The sequence below is a fragment of the Pseudopipra pipra genome, chromosome 1, assembly GCF_036250125.1.
Source record: "Pseudopipra pipra isolate bDixPip1 chromosome 1, bDixPip1.hap1, whole genome shotgun sequence".
Taxonomy (NCBI): Eukaryota; Metazoa; Chordata; class Aves; order Passeriformes; family Pipridae; genus Pseudopipra; species Pseudopipra pipra.
The window spans coordinates 124,399,634-124,420,641 of NC_087549.1; positions in this window are offsets into that span (position 1 = coordinate 124,399,634).

The following is a 21,008-nucleotide window of genomic DNA, read 5'->3' on the forward strand; positions in this document are numbered from 1 at the left end:
AGTGCTCGCAGGGTCAAGGCCTTTGCTACTCCTCACGCTTCCCTGCGATTGAGTAGATTGAAGGTGCCCAAGAAGCTGGAAGGGGCCACAGCCAAGACAGCTGACTCCAACTGACCAAAGGGATATTCCATGCCATGTGGTATAATGCTTATTATACAAACCTGGGGGAAGAAGAAGGAAAGGGGAACATTTGGAGTGATGGAGTTTGTCTTCCCAAGTAACCATTATATGTGATGGAGACCCATGGGAAGCAGGGAAGTAATTCCTTGTTTTGTTTTGCCTATTAAACTGTCTTTATTTCAACCCACAAGTGTTCTCACTTTTACCCTTCTGATTCTTTCCCCCACCCCAATGGTGAGGAAGTGAGAGAGCTGCATGGGGCTTAGTTGCCAGCTGGGAATAAACCACAACAGAGGATCAGAGCAAGGGAGATAAAAGAACATCCACAGAGAAAGCTGAAACATATCTTAAAAGCAGTTCCTGAACAAAGCAGGGATGGTAAAAGCAGGAAGAAAAAGCTCTCACAAGGCTTCTTGGTAGAGTAATTTCAAAGATTTCGAGGCTCAACACCAGCACCACTGCCTATGTGCATGCTGAGCCCAGGCAGACAAACTCCAGGGGGAGGCAGAAGCATTTAGTGCTCTGACGCTTGTGACAGCCAATGATGGAACAACTGTTCTGTATTTATGTTGAAGAAGGTGGAAAAGGACAGCCACATGCTTGGGTATTATCATCTCAAAGATGTCTCAGATTCTGGAAGCTATATGCACCTGCCTCTGAATAAAAGCTTTTGTCCTGGAATTCATAATTTCCATCTTTTGAAATTTGATCCAGCATGATATGCTGGTTCCTAGAAAACAGCCTATACCTGCTTTGTTAACTGTGTCCTCACCCTCCATATTAAATATTGCTGTAGCAAAGCCACAAGTACAGGCCTAGTGCAGGAATATATTGTTTTGAGCACAATCTGTCCAAGACTATAACAATTTGTGCAGTGAAATAAGGGTCTATGGAGAGGATGTGTTACATTAAACAGGAGAGAAGCATGAAATCACTGGAGTCCATACAAACCGGAGAGTTCTGGTACCAACATAGAATGTGGAGGGGTGGGACCTCAAGAAGCACTAACCTCTTGGTCAGGCTTCTTCCAAAAAGGACCTGTTTAGTTCATCTGTGGGTGATGCCCAGGTATGCAAAATATACATAACTTGGATAAGCACACCCTCTATAATGTGTGGGCAATTTTCTGGTAGAGAATGAGAATGACAGAAGAATAGAAATTTAAATAGAATGAATGCAGAGTTGGAGTAGGTTCTGTATTTAGCATGATTATATTACAAAATAGAATTTATTGTTCCTGCTTAAAAGAAATCCGCAATAAGAACCTCTGGGGTGTTAAAATATTTGCACTCCTGTTAGTAAGGATACAGGTAAACAAAAAGAAAGAAAGGGCAAGACAAAGACCATTTGATATGATTTAATGTCTTAGAAGCACCAAATTAGAGCTATGCTTCCTTTGGAAACCAAACCAAACCAAACTAATAAACAAATTCCTCCACCTCAAAAAACCCAAAACCAACAGTGATTCACAATAGGTTGTCCCAGGGTCTCATAGGGTTGTGACTCTAAAGAAACAATGCTGCCAGAAATAGGTGACATATTCCTCAAAACTGAAATGCCATAAAGAGAATAGAGTCTGTCACTTGAGAGTCACTGGTAACACCAGATGTGAGTAGAAATAAGTGGACTTGGGAATGGCATGAAGCTGTATTAGGGGAGGTTTAGGCTGGATATTAGGAAAAGGTTTCTTTACCCAGAGGGTGGTTGGACACTGGAACAGGATCCCTGGGGAAGTGATCACAGCGCCAAGCCTGACAGAGTTCAAGATACATTTCAATAATGTTCTCAGGCACATGGTGTGATTCTTGGGGGTGGCCATGTGCAGGGCTAGGAGTAGGACTTCAGTGGTTCCTTGTGGGTCCCTTCCCACTCCGTATATTCTATGATTCTATGACTTTGCATCTTCTGATAGGGATGGAAAGAACAGCAGACCAGATATCTTTTCTGAAATCTGCATGCCTTATACCTGATCCCTCAGAAGATAACTGAATACTATAGATAATTCTGGTAAGAACTAAAATTAAGCATAAATAATTCATAAATCTTTGACCTGAATATTAATATTGTACTTTTGAGGAAAGAGTTTGTGCCATGCAGTATGAACAACTCTTGTACCAAGTCTGGTCAATGTTTGGTCTCTCTTGACTGGGAAAGTGTCATCAGGAAAGGCAATTCTGCCTTCAAAGAGATATACCTTTCCTAGGGGCTGATATTGACCACATCATGTGTTACCTCCTCTAATTTATGTTATTCTTCATGATTTTTGCTCACCAGTAATGTGAACCATGGGAAGGGTCCAATCAACTTCCTAATCTTTCACATGTGCAGCAAAAATTTTTTACCTTAGAGACAGAAGAGTCTACTTTCCATACTTACATGGTTTTTTTTTTTCTTGAAAGTTCAGGTGCACCAGCACTCAGTGGAGCCCAGGGTTTCATTCATGCCTATATTTGCAACATAATCTGCTTTTCCTGCAGAATTTGATTAATGAGGAGTTGTGGAGTTTCTTATAAGAATACGATTATGCAGAATTAAATTGTCAGGCTCATTAATTATTCTGATTAAACACACAAAGACAAGCAAAGGGATTTTTGTGCCCCCTACAATGAATTTTGCACAGCCAATATGTGGGCATTTTCATTTTTATACTCTGGTAAGTGCCTCTTAAAATGTAAACATAATAAATGTAAACATAAACTCACAGAAACAGAGCTGGAGTTCAACTCACAGGCGTCTGCAGTCAGAAACCCCTCCCTGATACCAAAAAGTCAGAGAAGACCATTGGTATACTGATATTTGTATGGCTTTCTGACTGAGCCTAGCAAGGCCATCAGCCACCCTAATGTGTATGGGGAACCCTGAGTGCTGCTGTGATTGCTCTTCCTTTGCACTCAGTCTGCCTTCATTTGTACCTCATTATGCAAACATGCAAATCATCTCTTTTTACCATCGTGAAAAATTAGTTTAAAAGGAAAGGTAAAGAAATATTTTGCCTTGTATTCATCCATAATTGCTGTGTTTTGTTAAAGAGAATGGGAGAGAGGAGAAATCTGCAATCTAATTCGAATAAAATTATCTATCACAAAAATAAATAACATGCTAACAGTTATATTTTCTTCTGAAGACACTGACTCATTTGGTATTGTTTAATTGCAAATCTTACATTGTGAGTATCCACTAAAAATAAACCATAGTGAAAAAGAGCATGTAAGATAGAAACAACAATAAGGTAACAATAGAATAAGATAGCAATAATGATTACAAACACAAAACCTGTCATTCTCAGATGTCCAGGGAGAACAGAAGATACATAGTTTTTAGATGAGAAAATGACTGATTCACTTAGGAACCAAATTAAGAATCTGATGGACTCTTTCATTGCGGTTAGTTACCAACATCCACCCCAAGAAGGGGCATAGGAAAAGAGAAGCGTGATGCATCCAGTTCTTGGGGACACTGATGTACATTTTTGCCTCCATAACAAAAAGGGTGAATTTTCCTTTGAGGAACAAACTTTTCTTTGTTTAAACTTCAAAACTCGTGCAAGTACCCTTCCCATATTGTCGAGAGAAGGTCCAGGAAGAGAAAGAAAACAAAAAACAGCCCAGAAATACAACAGATGGCAAAAACCCCCACACTCCTGAGCCCAATATTATAGGTTTCTTAAACTCCTACTAAGAAATCTTGTTTATCACTGTATTATCACAAAATATTTCCTGAAGTCAGTCTGACAGCTCACTATATAATGCTGAGGAGAAACAACTCTTTGCAGACTGACTTTCCACAAACAGTATGTCACTTAGGGATATCTAGCCATCTAAAATATATAATTTCTCCTTTTTATCACCTAAAAATTTCAAATATTTTGTTCAATTATTAACTCCCTACTTTTTGCACTCCAGTTCTATAAACAAGTTAATTTAGTTCACTTATGCAACTGCATATAAAGGGGACTGTAGAAAAAGCCATGCTGAAGTTCTGTGCTGAGACCCAACAGGATGACATTTCTCATTGCTCTTCTGATTGTCTGTTCTTATCATTTCTATTCTCTAATTCAGTAAATCCCAAACTTTTGTGTCAACAGTTTGCTAAACTAAAAATTGTCCATGAACTAGCATATACCTTTACCTAATTTATGACTTGAAAATGTTGCTAAAATTTTCAGACCTATTTGTCTGATTGGCCAAAGGGAGGTTTCACAGATCCTCGGAGCCTGTCCCAACCACAGAAAGATTTGAGGGAAGAGGCAAAAGAGAGAAAGGTGATAAATTCTTCCATCTAGAATACATATTAGAAGTATGCTTTGAAACAGCAGAAATCCTGACTTGGACTCTGGAAGCAAAAAGAAAATCAAAGCAGAGAGAGGTCCAGGCTCATGTGGTAGCTTAGAGCTCCTTCAGATCATGGAGCTCACAGATTCACACTGATATTTAACAGCAAATCCAACCACACTTGGATTTGACCAAGAGAAATTGCAGCTCATGTTTAAGCTTATTATTAAATAACTTGGACAACTACTTTACAGGAAATGTGTCTCTCAATTCTATATCACAACTGAACTGGAACGTTATGAGAAATGTTTATATATGGGCTCTGAAGCTCTTTTGATCATGGATCCATAAAGTACAATAACCTAATTTCTTCTAAGCCTGCAAATGTTGGTTACTTTCACAAAGAGCCTTTCCGTTCATCTCACCATTTTATAAGGCTCTCTGACGTGCAATTACTTGCTGCAGTTTCAGAAGCTGGTTGGAAAGTTCTGCATAGGACTCTCCTGAGATCCTGGCACTCCTAATGCAAGGTAATATGTGTCTCTCTAACTTGTCCATCTTCCTCTGGGAGAAATCTTCCACTTAATTACTTCAAGAAATGCCTGGGGACTTTTTCATTTTTCATTGATGCTTTTGACAGTAACTGGAATCAAAATAAGGACTCTTGCCAGCAAGGCTTTAAGAAGTTTTTGTTTAAGCATCACTGTCTGCATTCTGGCTGCTGACATGAGCCCTTCACTAGCCTTCGGGGAGAAGTGATTAAGACTCACCAACAGATAAATCCCACAGGGATTACACTCATCTTCTTGTCACTAACAATGACATGAACACAGTTTTATTGTAAGGATGAATCAAAGGTTATGCAAGAAGGTTTTTTCCAAATCCCATTTCTCCATCTTCCTGGTGCTGCCTCCGATTACTACACACTTGCTAGATACATGCCCAAAACCTGCAAGCCTGAGGCCCCACCCCATTCACTGCTCACAGTAGTATCTGCATTGGTTTCAGTGTATATTTTTCTTTCAGCTAGCGAGGGTATACAAAGATCAATACTAAATAGCGTATCCAAATTCATTCACCATTTCTATGATGTCACCTTGGACGAGGCTGGAAATGCAGGACTGGTCCTCTGAAGCAAAACTTTAGCTACCAATTTAGAAGCAATGACTTCCAAGGGTCTGATCCTCCCCAGGTGCTGAATGAACATTTTTCTGAACTCAGATATCAGGGCTCTTTACACCAAGTACAGATCTGTGAAATGAAGTACAATTTGCAAGGGGGCAGAATGATCTGAATTTAAGATTCCTGATGTGCATAGTCAAAGTATCTCCTTCCATTAAATTTCACTAAAGGAGAAATTCAGAAATTATGAAAAGGAAACATCATTTAACTCTTTCTGTTTACTATCTTGCAAACAAGTGTTCCCATATATTTTACGTGTATTCACTTGCATGATTCATATCCATTAAAAATTAATATATAGCAGCACATGTTTTCTTTCCCTCCTATGTCGTTTATAGTTTGTTCCTTTCCATTTCAAAGTATATATTATTGAACAAATCAAATGATGAATTCTTGAAGAAATTTTGAAACAGAAGACAGACACAGATTAAGTGGTTAAGTAAATTGTACCTATAAATAACTTCATAACAAGGCAAAATACACAGTAAAATGAAGTTTGCTTAAATATCTCCTGATTTAATGCTCGTGTTTCCTCCCACTAACATAAATCTCATCAGTCACTGACACTCTGGGTATGGTATTTTCAAAGTCTTTGCTACTTGGGCCAGTAAATGTTTCCCACATGGTTATGATATTTCTTGTACAAACAGAGGATTAACGTCAATTGATACAAGTGTGAAATGTTCCAGAACATTTTAAAGGGCAAGACTGCTGCTGGTCTTCATCCACGTAAAAAGGGTTGGTGGTCTCCCATGAAACATATCTTCTCGGAAGTTACAGGCAATCACACATCCTTAGCTATGAATTTAAACATTTCAATATTTATATTTCAAGAAATTCTGTGTAATCCTAAGTAGACAAGAAAGGAGTGAGCAATTCCCCATTTCCTATGCAGAATGAAATCTCTGACCACAAGTGCCATTAGAGAAAGAAATTCACCATTGAAAGGAGTGATGGATCTTTTAAATTTCCTATGTGTTAAATAATATTTGCAAAATAAAACTGACTTCTCAATTTCTTTTTACTATGTCACCCCTCTTTTTATAGTTTGTATCTGCATACTTGTCTGTGAAATAGGTGGTTTAGCTCCCCAATGTCAAAGTTCTAGGCTTTGCTCAGAGGATCAATTGCTTTAAGAAAAAGCTGACAATATATCTGGCAGAAGTAGAAAGGAAAAAAAATCAGTTCAGATGAGCTCTTATTTTCCTTTTGTTTATTTTTGTCTAATTTCAAATCCAATAAATTTCTCCACAGTATAAAATTTGACAAGGATAATGCATATAGCACTTAGAACTTGCTGCTGTGAGTGATCTCTGCATTTCTCATCACACTGCTGTTTATTTTAAATTTTTTTTATGAGTCAACCATGCAGTCTGTGCAAAAGTGCCTAGAAATTGTTTAACTCTGTGATGATTTTATATGTTGCAATTCACAGTATTCTGTAAAGTGCACAAAAAGAGTATTTATTCATTTTTTGTCTTTCTTACTCTACACATCTTTCTTTCACCCTAATTCTTAATCCTGAATGAAAGGAAAAGAGGAAAAAATACTAAAGAGGAAAAACTGGTGATAAATTGTATTAGATTTAATACCATTCATTTTATGACCTTCAAATACTTGTTCCCCATTCAGAAAGATATCCAGCTGCTTCTATGCTTACAATGTCAAGAGAGGTGTTGCTCTGTTGCTCCCTCTGTTCAGGGTTCTCCTCTGTCATCATAATTTTCTTTTACATGCTCTTTCAATTTAATTTTCAAATCTCATTCACATCACTTTCTTTCTGAATGAAAGAGCTTTCCAAATTTATCCCAAGCTGGAATTTCAATCAAATTACAAAACAAAGTTTAATCCTCTGATTTTTTAATTTTTTTTTTTATTTATTTTTTATTTGGAGAGACAGGAGGCACAAGAAGAATAGAATGACTCCTGAAAGTCAATTGGAAATCTGGTTTGGTTGTTTATTTTTCTTCCCTTAGCAACCAAATTCCAAAAGAGAGGATTTCTTAAACTATCCAAAAGCACATAGTTCTTGGTCAATCAAAACCAAAGAGAATCAATTTTTCTCCAGATTTTCCTGAATTTTTTGGAAGATTTCATTTGCATGTTTCATTTGAACAGCGCTGTCACTTTAACTGGAGTGAGCTCCTGTGTAAGCAGTTAAATTTAAGCTAAAATCCTTGTAGATGTGTCTATAAATAGCCTCCCTTCGTCAAGAAAGACTTTGCTTGAGCATAATTGATTTTCATGAAGGACACCAGACAGTAGTTCCCTGTAAATATTCAATGTTCACTAGTTATTGTCTTTTCCTGAGAAACTTAGCATTTGCAGACATTTGGAATAGGAAATAACTCTTGTCACATACCTCACAGCAAAGTAAACATTGGTAAAACTTCTTTCAAATGTTGACTTTTCAATTTGTCGGTGTAAAAGTAGCCAGGAGGTTATAAACTCCAACTAGAAATTAATGACAAATTGATGAAGGAATTTTGCCAGAAATCTTACTTCTTTCTTATCCAAGAGTTAAGGCCTTGATCCAGAATCTGTTTGAATCAACAGACTCAATTCCTCTAGCTTCAGCTGTCTACAGACTATACTGTAACTGAAAATCATACTCATACTGTTAGGTGTATTGAGTATATTATGTCTGTAGTCACTGGAAATCCTAAATTGTCTTAGAATATATTAGATTACAATACTAGAAACTAGGGTATAAATTACCAGTGGGAAAAGAAAAAAAAATCCAGTCTGCATACAGTTTAAAGTAGCATAAACCTGAAGGAGAGCAACTTGCTACAAAAAAAAAAAAAGCACTTATTTGGCTCAGTACTGTAGGAAAATAACAGGCTGAATGGGATAAATAATACAAGTAACTTCTTGATTTTCCTGTTGTAAATTCTGTTCCCAAGCTATATCTTTAACTGTACCATGTAATTCCTTCTGATGTCAAAGGAATGGGTATGGTGTGGAATATATAAAACGTAATATTGATACCTCAGAAGAAAATTAAGTGGTGTAGTCAATTGTTGCGTACGCTGAAGAAGTCTTATGTCAAATCCCTCTTCTTTATGAAGTTTTTTGAGAAATGTAATGTCTTGGATTTCATGTGAAACAAGTGGACTGACAAAATTTTAAATGCCAAGGTATACACTATAATCTATATCTGGATAAACAGACAAATGCCTGCACACATGCACACAGCCCATAATAGTGTATTATCAATAGACAGTGTAGGGTGAAGATGTCTGGCAGATGCTTTAAACACTGAGAATTTTCTCATCAAGGAATCATTTGCCAAGCAAGAATGTGCTTATTATTTTATTCCTTAAAAGTTACAATAAAAGCCAGAATGAAGGTGGGCATTAAGGTTATAATAAAAAAGTAGCACTTTTATTGAAAGTTGTATTATTTTTGAGTAACTCATGCTAAGAAAATATGTCCACTACATTTTAATATTCACTATAATTCTCCTTTTAACAACAAAAAATAAACCATTGATATTTTAAGTACACTATTGAACTGAAAAGAAATAAAGCAAATACTAAGCACTGCTGGTGTCTGTTATTTCATTTTCCCACTATCAATAAATTTATTTTTCCAAAGCCAGTCTCAGAAATGCTAAGGAAAAATTATCTTTGACTACATGACCTAAAAATGCTACAACACATTTCCCCCCCAAAAATACACTAAAACAAAACCAAAAAGTAAGCTCTAAATTGACTGAAGAAACTACAGATGTACTACCTGTTATATTCTGGGGATTCCACTGTGAAAAATCAAACAAATTTTTACTGAGGTGATCCAAATAATTGATTTTCCAAACCCACACCCCTACTTATTTCTCTTCCATTTCTTCTTGAAATAGGAAAATAGAAGTAGAGAGATCTGATTTTCAGTTATAATAGGTCCCTTCTCATAATGTTCAATAGGTAAAGTGGCCTACAAGTGAGAGTTAATTATATTTTGGCCTATTTTAAGATTCTTGTACTGGCAGATCAATGAGTACAGTCACGCTAATGTAAACAGAAGCTGACAACTAAACTACCTAAGATTACACAAACAGCCACATTTGGAGCAAGAAGTAAATTCAAGACTTCTCAATCTTGTCTTTGAACATATCTTCCTAATAAAATATTATCTTTGAAGGTTTCTTTTCTTTTAATATGTTGGCTAAGAATTTTTTTCCCATTGCTTCCTCAGTGTTTTGCTGAAGAAGTTCTAAATCACCTGAAATACCCATTTGAGACAGGAAAATACATCCTCTTCCTAACTTTATCTAGCTCCTTTGCAGAACAGTTTACTGTTCTTTTAAATTAAGAAAGACACAATTTATATCATAGCCACATGTTCAGTCACAATGAAAGCAAAAGCCATGGATAATGCCATAAAATTAGTACAATTGATTTCTAGGGATAATTAGTTCAAATTAAATTAAATTATGTACTTTCTGAAAGTTTATGAATTGTGATTTTATTGTTTGCCTTTTATTACATGCTCTCCAAAGAAACATTTTGTCCCATAAATAGTTTTCATTCTACAGAGATACATAAGAAATAAGTGATGAGGAGCAATCTGCTTTAGCTTGGAGGGTACAAAAGATTGAGAGAGATATATTTCTAATAGATACCTGAAGTTGATTAAATGAAGGTAGGGCCAAACTTTCAAACGTGAATACAATTTTAAATCCTACAAGAAACATTAAGTTTTTCCAGACATAGATTTTTGGGAAAGCTTACCATATGTGAGGTCTACTTCATGTAAATAAAAAGTGTGCTTGATAGTAAATGTTGTATTTAAATGCCCAATTCTTTAGATACTAAAACCTAAGCTCTAGAAATTAAAGGGATATATAAAAATATAGAAGAGCACAACTCACTTCACCACTAGAAATGGCATGTGAAAGGAACTTGTGCTTGTTAGTAACAGCTCATGAGACTACTCAAGAATAAACTGCTTTGACCAGTGGAATTTCGAAGTCCGCACAGTAGATACCTGAAAAGAAACATGCCATACTCACCACAGTATCTGAACACACATGCCTAAACCCAAGTTTTATTAACATACCTAGAACAAGAGAGGTTTCCTGGGAAAGCATAATTCAGAGCTATAGTCAGAGCCTATTAGGAGGGACTCAACCATCTCTTCTTATGGCTAAATAACTGTGGGGAGGAAAAATTTGCCTGTGGGCAAGAGGGATTCATTGACTAGTTTCAGACACACAGATGTTGTTCCGTTTGTTTCTTCTGAGAGAAAAAAGCAGTTCTATTCGCACGTTGCTTTGCAGAAAAACTCATGAGAGTGCATTAGCAGAAGTGCTGCCTCATCAGGCTCACTAAAGGCCTCAATCAAAAGACAACCATATTTGAGCTCTTGCTAATGTGGCAAAAGAACCTCACCTGACCTAACATCCACACAAATAATTCTACACTTGTATTGATTATGTCATATATATAATCAGACACAATTAAAATAATAGATCTTAAATCAAAAAATACTATCAAAACTACAGGAATGTTTCTTTTCTAAATACCAAACTGAGTTTTTTAGTCAGCTCTTACACTTGTTTTCACTTCAAAATGGGATGACAGCTCTGTTATGAAATATTTACATTTTACACAAATCTGATCTTTAATCAGCTTTGAGATAAGCATTTGCAATCCCAACTGCCTTCAGCAAGAGCTGTAATTGCCAACGCATCTGAAAGTCATTTTTAGAGAATAACAGAAAACAAAGAGAACTGTATCTTGATAGACTATAGAGTTCATTTTGTGGTTCAAAGCAGTGGTACAGTTGATGTAATCCTGTGGATTGTAATTCCCTGGCAACCCTGCCCTCTGGCAGCACATCAAGCCACATGGCCAGCCTCCTGCCCTCTGCTTGGGCATAGCTCTGGGGTGCAAGGAGGTTTGCCTCCATGCTACAGTATTTAAAATTAGTCCAAAGTATTTCACTTGACTCAAAGAGCACAGTTTAAATCCTTTTCCTAAAAGAGAATAGTTACTGAGTTCCAGCATGGAGTGCAGAGTTATGTGAGGCACATACATAGCACAGCCTTATCAGAAGACACATATATTGCAGGAATGGTGATGGCTTCTGTGAGTATAAGAACTTGGAAATCAAATCAAATATCCTTCAAAAGTACAACTCTTTAATAAGAGAATCATCTTTATTGTTAAAGTTAATATGCAGGTTCTGCATATTAAACATTTTCTTTGAATTAGTTTGTTACTTTCATTGTGTACTTTTTTTTGTCCAATGTATTTCATAATTTTTGATGCTGGACTATAAGTAGAAGCATACATTTGAGAGAATCCTGATTTTTATGACAAAAAATAATTACTTCTGGGGAAATGTTTTCTCCTTCTCAGCCCCTGTGAGAGAAGATTTTATAATTTTATTAAAAAAAAAGAAGAAAAGATTGTTTTACTTTCATCAAAAAATAAATGAAGAACTAAACAGGTTATGAACACAAAATCCAAACAAATACAAACCCAACGCAAGTAAGAGGAACCCTTTTCCTTGATGATGCATAACAGAGTGCAACATGTACGTGACATCTGCTGGTTTGACTCAGAGCAGAGCAGAGATCTGCTGAGGGCTGCGAGTCAGACCCTGGGACATGCGTTCAGTCAGCCTTGCAGTGGAAATTCCCCTTTTGCACCATGCCAGGGACATTGAGTTATGAATCTCACATCTATAGAAAGGGAAATTCCATAGATAAAACATAAAATATTGTAGCCAATTAGCCAGTAAAACATTCCATATGTGGATTCAGGTAGACTGATAAATGTATGCTTTTTATAGCATTGCTGAATCAATCTGAGGGTGTAGTTAACTTTTCAAGGAGAACTGAACCAAACCTCACATAGACTTTTTGAGCTCTATCCCAAATAAGATTGATTGGGTGGATCAGCTCAAGAGATAAAGGAAATCAAGGAGGTTGACAATGGACCAAATAATAGGGTCCAACCAAAGGTCCTTAGCTTATTGTTTTGTTTAGAGAAAGCTTTACCTTTATTTTTTTTTCTCTCTGCATGTACTAAAGAATTATTTATCTGGTTGGAAGATTCTGAATAAAAAGCTCTGGAGTATAAACACTTATATAGCTGGTGGTGCTCACGCAATAACTGAGATTCTCTTGGCACAACTGTGCTGGGTAGAGACCATGCTACTGACAGACCTCTCTTTTATGGGAGGAATTTTTAAAGCTCTCTGCAGAAAAACCCAACATAAATTCAGGGTGACTTAGGAGGAAAAGTTAAAGAAAAAGAATTATTGGTGTTTAGCATAGCCAAAGAGTCAATAAAACAGAATGATGTAATGTAAATTGTAATGCTTTTTATTTTCTGGAGTCAGAGCAGCCTAGACACTTTCTACGCTTCTGAGTCTCTGACTTCTTTTAAAAACATACCCTAACATCTCTTTGATTGGGTCATCTGCTTGTTGTCTACAATTTTTGAAACATAAAGTTCCTCTGTATATGAAAAATTGGATGTCAGATAAGAATAAAGTGATGTATAATAATGAGCAAGCTTATCCGAACTGGCATTTTTGTGTAGATCTGAAAACTAAAGATTTGCACTTACCAGGATTATAAACTGTGTCTTCTTCCTATCAGATCTCCATAGAAACACATATAGAAATTTTTTTTTTATATAACAGTCTAGCTAGGAATTCAAACTATGGAGACTGAATATTACTATTCTGAAAAGAACTTCTTAGTGAAAACAGTAATAATTCTGTGGAATAATGAAGTAGTATTGCTTGATTAAAACCAGGGTTAAGATTTCTTGAGAAATAGCAGGCTTCATAGGATGGTTCAGAAATTTTTAAAAAGCTGATAAAGAACTCCAGGGATGCCAATAGTGTCACTTTCAAGCTACATAGTTCTCTCATTAATTTTAAGGTAGGATACACAGGTAACCATATAAATACACATGGAAAGATTTCAAATCAAGGTGGTGTGGGAACTGAATAAGGTGGTGGTTCTGTAGCACACAGGGTGCTGGTTCTCAGTACTCAGAGCTGTCATCTTGAACTTGGGTTCAACCTTTAGATCTGTAGAGAGGTGACATTTCAGACTTTTACTAGGCATTGCTTTCTTCTCAGTTGCATGATGTTAGTATGATTTATTGGGCTGCCATGCTACCTATCGATATTGGGAATCTGAAACTTAGAGCAAAGTGATTAATAATCTAGATACCAATATCTAGACTTTTGTTTTCATATTCAGGATCAAGTCGATAAAACCAGCATTCAAGTTCTAGTTTTAACAACATTGCCGGAGACTGTAACTTTATGTGCAGAGCTACCATACTTCTTCTGCCACCTCCTTGGAAGGTACAGCAAAGGAAGAAGTAGTGGTTGTCTTTACTTTTAAAGGTACAGCACAGTGGAAACAAGGGGACTACCAGCCTGACACAGTTAAATCCAACAAATAGCCTGAATGAAAAACTTTCAGATTTCAACTTCCTGCTCCCTCAAATGAGTGCAACCCGAGAATAACATAAGCTTGTGTCCTGTATGAGGGAAAATCAATATAATATCATTGTTATACCAAAGGAATATACATATTCTGCTCTGAGAATACTCACAAATTTAAAATCCTGCCCCTGTCAGTGAACATAGTAGTTAACAGCACCCGATCATGCACACTTTGTATAGGCCCTGCATCATGAGTTGACACACCCATACCCATTTGGAGGCTTATTAACATCTCCAAGCCAACAAGCTTCTGAATCCCCAATCCTCTTTAAAGATCTTGTGGTATTTGATGCTGAAAAAATAGAGAACTCAGGGGATTCTGGATGTACCATAATGCTATACTGGGTTTAGCAGAATCATTAAGTTTCTGGAATCATTAACTGTCTTATAGTGTGTAAACAGTAAACTGCATTTCTTTTTTGGTTCCAGAAAGGCAATTTTCTTTCTTTCATCTCGCTTTTAAATATATCCATAAAATGCAGCATTGTGGACATTCTGCATGGTTACATTAATACACAGAAATTCCTTTTTATGCAGACATAACTTTTTTGTTATATGCAGCATTCTTCAGCACCTTATCCCTGATTTTGTCTGTTACCTTACTGCTTTAAAGAGCAATTTAGGGAAAAATAGACTAAGTTTAAATTCTGAGAGACTGAGAGTCTTGCCACTAAAATCCAATATTATAAGCAAGATGACCGTAATCACAAATGAGGGATAAGCTTTATAAAACTTCTGGTTTCACATTTGAAGTAAACTGTGTACTCAAAAGGTAGCATGATTGTAATGTACTGAGTTGCACTTGACTCTGTAGAGCTCAGATCCACAATTTATTAAGTGCACCTCCACTGACTTCAACAAACACTGCACTAGATCCTAATTCTATAAATCTGCTTCAGGTGGTATAATATTACTTCTAAAGGTGGCTGAAATAATACCTAAATATGAGTTTCCTTAGTTCTTTCCTTCTAAAATCAACATCCTTTACCTAAGCTGATTTGGGCTGTGTTTCAGAAAGCTCTTTAGAGAAGGATAACTCAGATGAGAAAAGTCTTCAATGCAGAAAGCCCCTTTAAATAACTCCAGGCAGGTGGTTATGTTAGATTCTAACAGCCACTTAGCCCGACAAAGGCGCCCAGTGTGTTTGACTTCTTACTTTTTCATTGATTTGGCCATTAACTTAATCTCAGTTGTAGTTCATAAAAAACCAGTAGAATTTTCAACACTTAGGCATGTTCAGTCTCAGAACTTTGAGATCGTCTAATGAAAATTCTCAATAAATATGGAGTAATGAAAAAAAATCTTACAAGAAAAGTTTAAAAAAGCTGCTAATGAAGAGAAGGTAGCAGCCTAAAGTCTTCTTATGAGTAAAATCTTCAGACAAAAGTGTGAGAGGTACCTTTTATTAATTAGGCACATTATCATAATTTCTTCTATTACTATAACATCTGATTTTCATGGATAAATCCTGCATTTTTCTCTTTGCAACACTGCAGTGCTCCAACGGTCAGAGAAAATGTGCAACTCAATACACTTTGCTCAGGGCATTTATAATTGAAAGCAGCTGTAACTCTTGTTGTGTTCTTCACAGAGCACTCATTGGGACTTTATAAACACCATTTAACACATAAAAGGGAAAGACCAGAATAGTTTGGACATAAGATGAAAAAAATATTTCATTAAATATTAATTCCATATAATAATTTAAAATCTAGTACATACAGCAAGTAAGGTACACATATACATACTATTTATATAAATATATATGGACATATATAGTGCATACAGGAAATATAGCACTCTGATGGAGAATTAGCTTATATTATGCTGTATTTGGTTCAAGAGTATTCTCTTCTAGACCTGTTTCACCAAGGATAAGGAGATATGGAATGTTTCTCCTTCAAGGAATGGACAGTACTTTTCTATACAGTTTTCTTTAGGGATCACAGGGCTGTTGCTGTGCTCCTCCAGAGTCTTTGGTTTGCTTTTCAGTGCTTGATGTAGAAGAATATCTTCCATATGCTGTGATAAGATGCTGTGTTGATCTGAACTCTTGGCCCTTGGGTTCAGTGGAATATTTTGGAAGGAAGGACAGACCTGGATACTTGCCAGAGCAAGAGGCTGAAGCCAGAGCAACAACTCTTCAGGAACTAAGGGTAGATTGATATTCCTCTGTGCCTATTGCAGAGTGAAGCAACGAGACTTGTGTACTGAAAAGGACGGTGAACAGCTAGGCCTTGGGAGGAAGAAAGGAAAGAGAGACACCTCAAGATACAGAGACCACATGGGTCCAAGGAAGGCTATCGGTAATTGTTTCATTAAAATGCACAATTGAAGGATCTCCGCCCCCTCCCACCAGAAACACTGTAGGCAAGTTTGTTTTCTAACCATTTGGTTCATTCTTTCTTTCCCAGCAGATCTGGCTCTTCTATATTTAAAGATAATGGTGTTTCTAGATCATTACTTGTGTATCCCAGTGAAACTTCTCCATAGATACTTAGTGCTGCTGGTGCCTTAGAAGGTGCTCACACACAAGGAAAGATCCAACTTTTATTTAAATTATATCAATATATCAATTATATCAGTAATCAATTATATAAATAAATTGATTTTTCTCTTTTGTTTTCTTCTTCAGCCACTAAAAGGGACTGTGAATGGACACACTGCTGGAAAAATATGCCAACAGAAAATAAATAGGAACACGTCTGCGCATTCAGTCAGGTCACAGACCACTGGTTTATTATCCAAAGTTGTCACTAGAAAGCACTGGTAAAGGTGTGTCATGCTTCAGAGATTCTGAACTACAACACAGCTTTTGAGCTCAACATTTGTTTCTAATGCACAAGAAGTGAGCTGAGCTGACTGTGCTGACTATTTGAAGTGTGCTATACTTCCCGTGAGCTGCTTATATTACAAGTTTTATTCACTAGGAATTAAGCTGAGCAATCAGCATGACTGCAGCAAAAGATATTATCATGTACTGGGGGCTATTGAGAAAGTAATGAGAAGAACCAGTCAGAAATCAACTGAAATCATCAGAAATCAAGAGTATGTGCAGAATATCGACTGGTTCAGTTACACACACATAGTTACATTAGAATAACACTACTGTAACTATAGGGTCAATCACTTGGCAGTTAAGAATTGTCATAATAAGGGATGCCTCATCACCCTTAATTAAGTTTCACTTGCATATACAGTAGGATATGTTCACATGCTATTTTTTCCACAAAATACTTGCTGTATCCTCCTGTGAACAAAATTGGTAATGCCCATTTAATGACTAGTTATATAATATTTTTATGTTCACTCTGTCATTTATAAAGCTTACTTTGCTTTCAAAATGTATTTTAAAGACATAATGGTAAAATGACTGTGCTTCACCTTGGCAAACATTATTTAAGAATCATGGTGTTCAGGCCCTGGAAGCTCACTCTGAAGACCCTCAGAGTAATTGAAGTCAGTATGTCAGTAGTAGCTGGGTCTGAATCTCCTTCACAAGCACAATCAGGTGCATACTAGGGAATGAATCTTCTCATGACCTTTCTGAGAAGACAGTGTGCTGTTATTGTTCTACATGTAAATGGAAGACATCTAAACTACAGACAAAAATTAACTTGGGTGCTCAACTTAAAACATAACTGGCCCCAACATTTTTCCTTTAAATATGTTGGCAGTACCTATACTTTTAAAATATGAAGCACAGCTCCTTTGGCATGAAGGCAAGTCACACATTCTAAGCACTTATGCAGTTCATTCTCCAGGGAGAGGAACTTTACAATAAGTGCAATGTTTCCATTTCTAATTGGTATAGTATAGAGATTGCTCACAGAATCTGCAAGAAATGAAGTAGAAATATGATATGTGACAGTCACCTTAATTATAAAAACCCAAGTCAATCCCAGAGCAGGTATTTCATGTCCACTGGAGGAAATGAACGTATTATGTTTTTTATTTCATTTTGTTTTCCTTGAAGGGTGCTTTGCAAAGTCTTTGTACAAATGAGCTCAGCTGTGGTTGGAGAGGTGTTAAAGGGTTAACATAAATGTGCTTTCACCTGGGGTTTCATCTACCTGCACAAAATTAACCATTCATCTACTTTTCTACTTTACCCAATTCCCTGAAGAGATATATGCCTCCTGGATTAAGTTTTTTCTGTAGACAAGCTTTCTTCTTCCTAGGCAGGCTGTAAAAAGAAAAGAATCATCTTATATTAACTGTGGACATCACGTATTTCATCAGCAGAGTAACAGTATTTAGATTCATGTAAATTTCTGCCACTTAAGAAATCAAAGTGACTGGTGACAAGAGTAATTAACCACCAAAAGACCAAATTGGTGTTTAATGGTGGACAAAATAGTGACAATTAGAAATCCTGGGTTCTATGTCAAACTCCCAAGAGTATGCACTCTAGCAGATACAAGCCATTTGCTTCTTTCCAGAGTATTAATAAATTACACCTTTACCTGCCCTTTCCTCTGGGGTCCTTTCTTTCAGTCCAATTTCTTCCTGCTTATTCTGTCCAATTCTCAGGCAATTCTAGTTCAGTCCCAAGTTCAGGATGATGCAGAAGTCAAAATGCAAGATGAATTAATTACTGGATGAATGTTTGTGTCCAGCAGATGTGTCCTTACTAATCTTGGTTGAAAGCTAAAAGGAAGACATAGTTATAAACTTCTGCAGGGCTTCACGTGCTTCGTGGATCAAGTTCAACACCTAATTATAAACTGGTATAGTAGAAAGGGTAGTGCTTAGCAAAAAGCCCAGTAGCAGAGAAAAGTTGGAAAGGAAAATGTCTTGGATGTATCGAACTGACAGAAATGAGGCAAATGAAAAAAGACTGACATTTTTATGAGGATAGAAAGATTCTACGTAGGGTGTATCAGTATCAGGATAGCAATTGAATTTGTATTCACAGAAATGGGTTTATAAGGGGAATGAAGTGTGACAAAGACCTATGGACCTGTTGAAGCCCTGATATAAGGAGAACAAATGGAAATTATGGAGAGCGAGGGCAGCTGGAGACAGGGAAGTCACATGGAAGAAGTGGAGGAGCACAAAACATGGCTGTTAGCCCTTCCAGATTGGGGCAGTTCTGCACTTTGGCTGTGATGAAGCCATAATAGATGTTGCCAATTCAAAGGTAGGCAAAAAAGTCAACTTGAATTGAAGCTGATCAAGAAGAGTCAGAGATCTGTAGGTTGATGTCAGACATGAAGAGGAGTTACCAGGAGAGGGGCTGCTGGAAACTTGAGCAAGCAAGACAGAAGAGCCATGCAGTGCTGTTCAGAAGACAATAGGGAAGCAGGTGAGTGCAGTGCAAAGGGAAAGGAGAAAATTTCTGTAAGAGAAGAAAGCTGTAGTGTTTCTTTTTTGAAATACCTGCTCTGTATTGCCTGAAGGTTACCTGGATGTGGAGAGTATTGAATCTTGACCAAATTATAAGAAAAAGAAAGTAATACACTGGGAAATTCTGGCCTGTTTGGCACATTTTTTAAATGTAGAGATTTGTCCCATTTTGATATTTGTGGGAGTTTTGGATAATTTTTTTTCCAAATTTACTTAAAAATAACTTCCATCTTAATACAAATTATGTCGGGTTTTTAAATGTTTTAATAGTAAAATGTTTAGACTTTTTTGTAACAATGCAATATGATGCCCCCAAATGTTTTTAATTATATTTTTGAAAATGTGTTTTATAGGTAATTTTAATTCCATTTCATAATGGAAAAAAAAAAATCAAAATTTCACCATTTCCTGAGGAACAGAATTATTCCCTCCCAACCTATTTCTTTGCTACTTCAAAAAACATTGTGCAACTTGGACTGGAAAGATGAACACTGAACTAATTAAAGATAAAATGAGAACAGCAAGAATTAAACAAACAAAACCAAAGCAAATGCATACAGAAAACAGTCCAGGAAAAGCCCAAAGGAACAATTAATTCATTCAAGAAATCAAGAAAAATGACGTCAAGGTTTTAGAGTGTTTTTTGGGAAAAGAGGCAAAAGTAAAATACAAATTTAGTATCCCATGCAAGACAATACAAATATAGAAACAAAAGGTTCTTGCAAGGCTGACAATAATATTTCTGCCACCTTTATCCTTATGCTTTCCATATATTTCCTTATTGTATTCTCATTCCCATTCAAATTGGAGTCATTCTGATTACGTAATTTTGCTGGAAAAGTAAGTGTTAAAATATTGCTGCTATTTAATGATAAATAGTAATAACTTCAGAAATAAAATAATCCCAGTCTTGTGAATATTGCTGCTGCAAGTTATTTCTGAAATAGTATTTTCTGAGTGAAATGACAGAAGGCTTAAAGAGATCTCAAAAAAGGTTAAAAACTTTCAGTTATTAGTCTCAGGTAGAGGAACTTGATACGTAGTTTCAACCACAGATAGACCGCTTTCAGCAACCAATTCCCCAAAAATGTGCACAAGTTGCCAAACACAATGGGGTTTAAATGGATAAAACATATTCATCAGATTCTTTATGAAGAGTAAGTACAAAGAAAAGTATGCTTTAATGTAAAAAGGTGACATAAAACATAAACCCACTTAGGCAAAAAGAGATGTCAGGTAGAGGTTGATATATTTTTATTGTATTCCATACATTTTCTACCTCAATCGACATCCAGGGCCTGTGACCATAACAGAAAAAATGATCAAGGAAAGGTATTATCAATGTCACTGTTTCTGATTACCTGACTTTAGGAATAATACACAGGAATACCACTAATAACAGTATCTCTAAGAGGAAGAGGACACAGAGACAGAAGAAATGGCGTGTTACAAGGAGGAAATGCAGAGAGAGCCACTTGAAAAAGAATAGAATCATAGAATAGTTTGGGTTGGAAGGGACCTTAAAGATCATCTAGTTCTAACCCCTTACCATTAAGAGGGGCATCTTTCACTAGGCCAGGTTTCTCAGAGCTTCATTCAGTCTGG